Source organism: Ailuropoda melanoleuca, chromosome 2, assembly GCF_002007445.2.
Source record: "Ailuropoda melanoleuca isolate Jingjing chromosome 2, ASM200744v2, whole genome shotgun sequence".
Classification (NCBI taxonomy): domain Eukaryota; kingdom Metazoa; phylum Chordata; class Mammalia; order Carnivora; family Ursidae; genus Ailuropoda; species Ailuropoda melanoleuca.
In genome coordinates, this window is record NC_048219.1 from 162,317,546 (window position 1) to 162,326,919 (window position 9,374).

Below are 9,374 nucleotides of genomic sequence, written 5' to 3' on the forward strand. Positions count from 1 at the left end.
CCCCAGAGTCATGTGACCCTAAAGAGACTACTTAATCTCTCAATTCTCATTTTCCTCATCTCTACAGTGGAATGATGACAGTCGCTCCTTTGCAGAGATGTTGTCAGGGTTAAATAACGTAAGGCATGATTATGGTCTTATCTCCTCCTTCCCAAATCTCTCTCTGGTTTCTAACCATTTTATTGTACCTGTTCTTGTTCTTTGTGGAAAGGGGGAGCAGAAGACTCCACCAGAGTCACTGCCTTGGAAATGGAGCTTATTAAACAGACTTCAATTGCTTGAATACATAAAAGATGATCCACTTTGCCATGGGTCAGAGTACCCTTTCCCATAATATTTGGGGTCCACATCTCCCTTTCCCTAGAGTCACTCTGGTACCTACCCTATAAAAGAAATGGAACCCACTGAGAACCAAGTATGGTGCTAACCCAGCCCCACCACCGAAAGCTCAATTTAAAAAGAGGAGAAATATAACCAGAAAAGAAGACAACATGTGATGGGGCAGAAAGATTACTCCAAATTTCATTTGAATGGAAATCCAATACCCCAGTGTACAGATGGAAGCTCTGTTTATATAAGTATTTTTAAGTTTTTTGGTTGAACCCCTAATGAGTCAAAACATTTGAACACGTAGATATATACATACATACACACACATACATTTTTATATCATTCAATTAACAACTATTTATTGGGCATTTACTATGTGCCTTATACTGTTTCTAAGTGCTGACGTTACAGCAGTGAATGAACCAAGCTAACAAAACAACAAAAAACTCTGCCCTGTTATTTGTATCTCTTCTACACGGAAGTTTTTATTTTTATAAAAAGATAAAATATATGGTATGAGGGATATGTACTACGGAGAGGAAATACAGAACGGGGACAGGAAATGTGGTGTAGGCAGTTGATACAGCGAGGTCAGGCAAGGACTCACTGGGAAGGTACCATGTGAGTAAAGATCTGAAAGGGGTGAGGCCAGGCATGTGGACTTCTGCGGAAGAGCTCCGCAGGCAGCAGGAACGTCAAGGGATTACAGGCAGCAGGGTGCCTGGCATGTTCAACAAACGGTGAGGAGGCCGGTGCTGGAGCCCAGGAGCCAGGGAGAGAGAGGAGGAGACATGGCTGGACGGGTGAGTGGAGGGGGCCTGGTGGGCCACTCCATTTCAGCTTTTCCTCTGTGTGAGATGGGACGGGCTGAGTGGAGAAAAGACATGATCTGAGCGTCAGAGTTCATCACTCTGACGGCCACGCTGAGAGCAGAGCGTCAAGGCTGGATGACCAAGTCCCGTCAGAAGGCTGCTACAAACGTCCGAGTGGTGGTTGGGCCAGGTGGTCAGAAGCGGGAAGTAGAACAAAGAGGATTTGTATAGTACTGGGGTATAACATATATTCAAAATATACAAAAATGAACATTTTAAAGGGTTCTAAAAGAACTGCGAATTCTGATCTTTTCTTTCCCAAACTCAGCAAGCCATCTTGCTCAGCCCTGGGGCAGAAGCACCGCTGGCTTTTGGAGGCCATTGTTTAACAATAACAGGTTCGTTGATTTGTCCCAGCTTACCTAAATTTCTACTTCCTATCTTACTCTTCATCTTGACAGTCTTAGATAGCAAAACAAGCTGCTTCTACAGACTGAGGATATCTACACATACAGAGGCTGTGGATTGCAAGTAGGAATTCCCTCCTGGAGAAAGTCTGTGGTCACTGTGTCAACTGCACCCAATCTCTGGGTCCAACACTGGGAAAACAGACTTTTTAGACCCAGATGTTATTATGGAGTTCAATAAAATACGATTATGGGCAGAACCCAGGCCATTCGCTAAAGCAGCATCTCTGAGGAAGGCTAAAGCGGGCACCAGCTCAGCACAGCTCACAACAGACAAACACGGGGGCTGCAAGTCTTGCTCCCCTTGTCCTGCAAGAAGCACCAGGGAATTCTCACAGGACCACACTGAAAGCAGCTCCAGGGGTTCTGTGTCCCTCCCTGAAACTCAGCTGTTGGAGATGCCAGAAGATGACATTCCTGGGGAAAGGATCTCTGACCTTCAGGCAGAGCGTGGGGTGTGTTTCTCAGACCTGGTCAAGTCTAGCTGCAACCACCACCCTGGGAGGGTGGAGGTGCAGGGGGAGAGGTGGGGAAGAGAACAGAAGTTCACGGAAGGCAGATACTTTTCAAACCAGATTCCATGAGTTGAAACATGATATCTGGGGCATTCTCTTAGACTGTTAGAACTTGAAAGAATGTAAAGGATGCTCTACCCATCCACTCCCATTTTACAGACAAAGAAACTAAGGCCAGGACTTGCCCAAAGCCACACAACTATTAGAAAAAGAACCATGAGTAGAATCTCAGTCTTCTGATTCCCATCTAGTATTATTTTGAAAATGAGCAACAGCAATTTAGCATTGAAACCTTTTTTCAACACTGAAACCTTTGAGACAGACTGGGAACTGTGAGGAAATTTTGCATGTCTAGGCCTCAGATGTTCCTACAAATCCCTCTAGTTTTACCAAGAGCTCTGGAGGCTCCCCTGGGGCAAAATGGTCTCCTGGTATTAAAGATACCTTAGAAAGTTCCACAGGGATGCTTATGACTCACAGGGCAGGAGTGAGGGAATTACAGACACAGGAAGACCGAGAAATACAAGCAACCATTGCTGGCTTAGCAAAGCCTGAAAAAGCCCAAAGGCAGACTATATACTTCTCATTTGCTTGGTCCAATTAATAGAGCGCTAAATGAATTTTCAGTTTCAAAAGGGGAGACAAATAAAAAGGTTCTTAAAAATTATGAATATCATAATGAAAAACTAGAGTCATGATCATTAATTTCAACCTCTTGGGCTACCAACTTTTTTACAGACTAAAACACGGATAAGAGAAGATACCTGCTCTCTCAACCCCTGAAGTCAAGCAGAAGGCAAATACGATGTTGGTAAAAGGGCCCTAAAGGAATAATCAATAAAATTGATGCTTTATAAAACAAATAACCTTGCATGATCTATCAAATGGGGGGGGGCATAGGACAGGAATCAGTTCCTAAATCACTGACATTGGTTAAAATCTTCTTCTGGAATCTGAACGTAACTGTTTGACTTTGTTCCCTAGAAAATTAAACTGGAGCTCATCAGCAAGTACGCCCTCCATGGCCACGTCTGTTCAGAAGACTACAGCACAAACTGTCAACAGAGGGACTGAGTCACAGAGGGAGCGGGAGGAGCCAAGGCACCTGAAAGGCATCCGGTCCAACCTCTTCATTCTACAAAGAAGGACATGAGGCCGGCGGAGGCTAATGACCTGCCAAGGGTTGGCTAACGCACAACACAGGCCACCTCTCCCTTACCTCATCACCTAGCAAACACTGATGATTGATCATTACATGTCCCCCCATCCACAGCTGCAAGCCAGAACGCTCCTACAACGCCTCACCCAACTGCTCAGAACTGATGCATGAAACGGAAGCCATTTTCCGACTCCGGACTTGCCTAAGGTGACAAAGCAATCTTTGTAATACGTGCTCCAGTGTAACCCTGCCTTGAAAGTCACTGACTAGTCTACTAGTCACTAGTTCACTTACTGTCGAGCCTGGGGTGAGCAAACACAGTCTATGTAGTGGGACCAAGTGTGCAGGTTTACCTGGGACACACCTGTTTCACACCTGTTTTCCCACCTTAATATTCAACAGTACTCCCACAGTCTCAAAATTGTCGCAGAATGAATAAAAATAAAAACGGATGGTCATCCAAATTCTTTCTTTTTTTTTTTTTTTTAAAGATTTTATTTATTTATTTGACAGAGACAGAGACAGCCAGCGAGAGAGGGAACACAAGCAGGGGGAGTGGGAGAGGAAGAAGCAGGCTCCTAGCAGAGGAGCCTGATGCGGGGCTCGATCCCAGAACGCTGGGATCAGGCCCTGAGCCGAAGGCAGACACTTAACCGCTGTGCCACCCAGGCGCCCCGGTCATCCAAATTCTATGTCACTCCTAATCGTCTACAAACATTTATAAATGTTTGTTTTTTGAGTACATGATATGTCAGGAAAAAAATCACTGAATCAGTCACCAGTAGTTTTCTCATCTAAGGGGGCTTTCAAATAATACTAAACCCAAATAATCTTTGTGTTTCTTTCATTCAAATTCAATTTGCCAACATACAGCACATCATTAGTTTCAGAAGTAGAGTTCAATAATTTATCAGTTGCATATAACACCCAGTGCTCATCATACCACGTGCCCTCCTTAATGCCCAATAATCTTTGAAAGGGCCTCAGAGATCACTACTACCACTGATCTCTTATATATTAAGCTTCAATATGGAATCTTCTTTGAGGAAAACAAACAGGAGAGCCATAGGGGGTGTCTGGCTGGCTAAGTCAGTAGAGCATGTGACTCTCGATCTCAGGGTGGTCAGTTCAAAGAGCTTACTTTAAAAAAAGAAAGAAAAAAAAGGACAGCCAAAGCTTTCCAAGTTTGAAAACCACAGGATTATATCTCTCAGCTCCTCATTTTTAAAATTATTTCATGTTATACTTCAGCCTACAGAAACTCCTATTATATTATTGAAATAGAAATCTTTTTAAAGAATGTTTCAGTCCTGTTTCTGGCACAAACAATTGTGCTTTTTGGAGTTTATATTTACTCTCTACTTAGAGGAAAAGAGGAAGTAAAAGTTGAAGTCTTAAAAAAAAAAAAAAAAAGCCTGTGCTGCTGGGTTTCCACTAGAGCAGCCAGGCATTTATTTAAGAGATGCATAAATTCAGTTTATTTGGAAAAAATCACTGGTCTAGAAAGCATAGTTGTTAGCTCTGTGGTCAAGAGAAAGATACTGATATCATGTGGAACGCTGAAAAGTTTTACCTAGCTACTTAGACTGAAGACTAGAAGTTTCCTTTTCTGTCAAGATGTTAAGAGTAGTTCTGAGTACGAAGACTGCAAATGGTTTTAACTGTTTCTTTTTGCATATCTAGCTTTCTGACTTTTCTACAGTGATCATGGTTTACTTTTAATGACCAAGGAAAAAACCCCCCACCTACCAACCAACAGGTCTTTCAGCACAGTGGGGAGGTGGAGAAGCGAGCAGGACAAGCCAGGCCCAAGTCTGGTACTAGCAGAGGCCTCAGAGCAGCTCCTAACTTGGACAGGACTGGGTCTGGCCCGAAGAGCAAGAGCCAGGAGTGTGGGGGTGCAGCTCGCCCCATGGCTTCCCGGTAAATTAGAGCAGGCATCCATGGGTCCTACAGCTGCACTGACCTTTCAACTATTGAAAGTATAGCCTTGTGGTTAGAGCCCCACCTGTGCAATCAGACTGCCAGGGTAGGACACAGCGCTCGCTTAGTGGGTGACCTTGAACAAGTCAATTAGCCTCCCTATTCCTGTTTTCTCATCTATAAAATAGGAATCACACTGCCACCTACCTCCTAGTGAGGCTGTGAGGATTAAGAGAGATGATTCGCGGCAAGGGCCCAACATACAAGATCACAACAAATGTAAGTCATTATTAGGTCTCTGCCAGGAAACACCGGCCCTGAAGTGCACTCCCCAAATCATGTGACTGGATCCCAAAACAACTAAAGAAGGGTCCAAAGAATAAAGCCTTTCTTTTCCCTTCTTTGCTGAAGGCATGACCGCAGCATTGAGTCTGCTGTAAACCCAGTGCTCTTGGGAGCAATGGTAGGATGAGGGCAGCCCTATAAAATACACAACATGTCCCAAGGCCCCACACTGTGAGCTAGAAATCCTGCTTTCAAAGCTACAGGATTTCTAGCTTCTTGCCACTGCCACAGCTGCCAAGGAGATGGGTGACTCAAGTGTGAGCTAGGACTTGGCAAGGGGACACCTAGCCAGAAGGCCTCCAGGCAGGAAGCTCCAAAAAGGGCCACCTGCTGAAACAGTTCGTCTACAGGCAGCCCTTGAGATGGAGGTGACATTCGGCTGTCATTAGCAAATTCAGCTAAGAACAGGGAACATTTCAAAGATCCAAAAGAACTTACCACTCTGGCTTCATAACTCTGAAAAACTTTTTTGGGGGGTGAGGAGGGCAGGCTGAAGATATGACCAGACACTTAAAATCACTGGAGTACCTTAACTAGACATAAAAAGCAGCCCCCAAAAGGTCAATTGCAAATCAAATTACAAAGAGTTTCATGGCTATCTTGAGCTAGAACGCATTACGTTTGCATGAAATAGAACTTTCTTTCCCAAATTTAAAATCACCTCACTTTATCAAAGACATAAAGAAATCTCCTAATGTCCATTTAGGAGCAAAATAATTACATTATTATATTAATTACATAGGTGAATATGTTCTATGCTGCACAGGGTGACCAACTCATCGTGGTTTGCCTAGAATTTTCCCACCTTTAGCACCGAAAGTACCACATCTTGGGAAACCCCTTTGTTCTAGGCAAACCAAGCTGACTGGTCCCCGAAACACTGCAAGAAAAATGATGTGCGCTGTGTGAAGAGGAAAACAGAAGAGACACGGTTACAAATGCAGAAGTGCTAAATGCTAAGTTTGTTTGTAGCAACAGCTCCCAGTTCCTTCTCATAGTAAAAACAAAACAAAACAAAACAAAATTAATTAAAAAAAAAAAAGAAAAGAAAAACCACATGTGCCTCTCCCTTTTTTAAACTATCCCAAAACAGAGTTCAGAAGAGACGGTCCCTTCCTGTGCATGACCGACAAGCCCATGTGGGACTGACTGTAGGCGCAGTGACTGCCATCAACCCAGCAAGCCCAGCAGGACAGGAAATGTCATCTTCTTAGAGTCTTTCCTTCAGGCGTGTTTAAAAACAAACCAAGACGGTTTGTGATTCAGGTTATCAACAATAAGAATGTGTAAGGGAAATCAGGATATCAAGCTAAACATCCAAGAGCCATGGGGAAAAATCAAGAATCACCTCACAAACAGGGCATTAAGAGAGGACGGAGGAACCGAGAAGGGACTTGCACCAGCAGCTGAATGGAGTCAGGCGCTCGGCTACAAACTCTATGGCACAGGCAGTGACTCCAAGCGTGCAGCCCCCTACCCACAATGATGGCGCAAAACGCTTGTAGCAGGAACTGAAGCAGAGGGTTTTTAAGCCTCTGGTGAGGTTATGAACCAGCATCTAAGAATTTAGTTTCAAACCAAAAGGTAAGACTATATAAGGCAAGAAAGACCACACACTTCCTGGACCTAAAGCCACACAGAAACCTCCGTTGCTCACAACTCCACCCAGCCCAGACCACCTCCTCATCCAGCGTCTGTCTGGCCCTGTCCCAAGATAGGTTGGCAATTCTTAGATGCTGCTGAACCTGAGAACTCCTTAGATCCCTTTTATGCATCTGGAGATGGAATCAAATCCAGGTTATATGACTCTTTTTCTCCATAGCGATACTAGTTTCTTTAGGGAAGGGAGGAGATAAAGTCAGAAACATTTTAAAAGAAAACATCTTTGAAAGTCCTACTCTGGTAAGTCCCAAAGAATAACTTCCTTTCTTTCTAAGACCAAGAAATACACTTTTCCCTAGTGTTGATCTTGATTCAGGAGAGGATGCCTTCTTGTAACCCTTTCAACACACCCAATGAGAAGATGGAGGTGTCTTACAACCTCCGGCAAAAAGCACAGAAGTCTGGAAGGCAGGAGACAGAAGCTAGTTTCAGCAGCAATACAGGCCAACCGTTGCGATCACTGAGGACCACGTGCTTCGCTTCCTCAGATCTCAGATTCTTCATTTAAAAATTAAAGGATTTGGGCTAAGATTGTCTTTAGCATCTCTTCCAACACTAAAATTCTATGTGAAATTCTGTTGTATATGTGCTTATAACAATAATGCCCATTAGATTCATGTTTTGTACTCTGAAGATTCAGGAATTAAGAAACAAGTATAGTAACTTGGACCAGCGAGGATGGCATGACCAGGGCAGACTAAAACTGGAAGATTAAAAAAAAAAAAAAAGCAAATGTCTAACAGTTGTCAAAGTATGTGACCAAAAAAGGTGGGGAGAATACTAATATCAACTTACAAACACTTTAAAGTGCTCTGGAGCCAATGGTAACAAGCAGATTCCTCACAATTACCAGCTGTTCTTCCTGCTAAATTTAAGGATAAGATGAATGTTAATTCGGTGATCTTTTCTCCACACAAAGAAAAAAAAAAAAGCCTGTAAATACTTAGAGAAAACAAAGCAAAATTTTGACTCTAAGCGATATAAGAGCAATCATTCTGGTGATTGCATCTAAATCGCAGGATGCTCTGACTGGATTCTACTTGGGGACAGCAAGGCAACAAATGCAACCCATTGGAGATGCAGGAGATGTTTCATACCAAGGAATGGCATGTTTGGCAGGGTGTCAAAGTCAAGACTGCCTCTGCGCCTACCCGGACCCCCAAACAGTGCTCATTTCACTATCCATGAATAAAATGGCAGGGGGAAAAAAGCAAGCTTTTTCCTTTTTTCTTTTTCGTGAAAGAAGCTGCAGAGTTTGGTCAGGCAACTTGGTTGGGCGCCCGTGAGTGTCAATATCCTAAGAGCAGCAAAGTCCGCAAAGATGGAGTGTTTCCATTCCACAGACCTGCAGCAAGGACTGTCAACCGAGTCAGCAAACAACCTCACTTCTCCAAACCAGGACTCCGAAGCTACCCTGCGCGGTGTCTCAGCAAGGAAAGCAACAAAACTGATACACAGAGGCACAGAGAGGGTAGGGTGGTCCACCGCTGAGAGTGGAGCCCCGGGACTTCACCTCCTCCCGGGAGACACCGGCCAGAACCAAAAGCGCCTTCTCCAAGGGTCCCCATCGCGCACCACCCACCCACCAGCCTCTGGGCGACTAAAGAGGAAGTCAGGATGTCATGTCAAACGGATAAAGACAGCTCGACCACACAAGAGCCACGGTCTGAGCCGGTCTCCGGCTTGGCTCGGGGTAGGGTCCCAGGCGGCGATCCTTTCTCCCTCTCCATCCACCGTCCTCCTTCCGGCGGCGCGGACCAGCCTCCCCGCGGCCGGCACCCGCTGGCGGAGCCCACGCTGCGCAGCACGGTAGGAGCCGGAGGAGCACCTCGAGCCTCCCCTCCCCCTGCCCAGCCCGGGCCCGCGGACAACGCACACCCGTGCTCAGCTGCGACACCCGCACACCCGCACCCGGGCTGCGCCTGGCTCCCGCCGGCCCCTTCCCCAGCCCATGGGCGCGCCGCGGGCAGCGAGCGGAGCGCGCAGTTCCGACGGCCCAGGGCGGGGACGGCGCAGGGGAGGAGAGCCGCAGCCGCCGGCTTTCGGAGCAGCCGGCGGCCGCACACACTCCTCCCCTTCGCCGCGAGTAAACAGCTCGCGGGCGCGCTCCGCGCCGCGCCCCCATCCCCCCGCCGGGGCTCCGCGCCGCCCCGCGCCCGCG

At 45.9% G+C, this 9,374-nt stretch overlaps 2 long non-coding RNA genes across 2 annotated transcripts in view; one reads left to right on the forward strand and one right to left on the reverse strand.

Annotated features, from left to right (window-relative positions):
- LOC117801116 overlaps positions 1–9,355 on the reverse strand; it is a 72,891-nt gene extending 63,536 nt beyond the window's left edge. The window contains exon 1 of the long non-coding RNA XR_004623550.1: positions 8,009–9,355. This is a non-coding gene — a long non-coding RNA (uncharacterized LOC117801116). The remainder of the gene's footprint in view (positions 1–8,008) is intronic.
- On the forward strand, positions 964–3,747 carry LOC105237974. Its single transcript, XR_004623549.1, has 4 exons — positions 964–1,133; positions 1,471–1,540; positions 2,863–2,931; positions 3,109–3,747. It is a non-coding gene; the product is annotated as an uncharacterized LOC105237974 (long non-coding RNA).
- Positions 9,356–9,374: the final 19 nt, after the last annotated feature.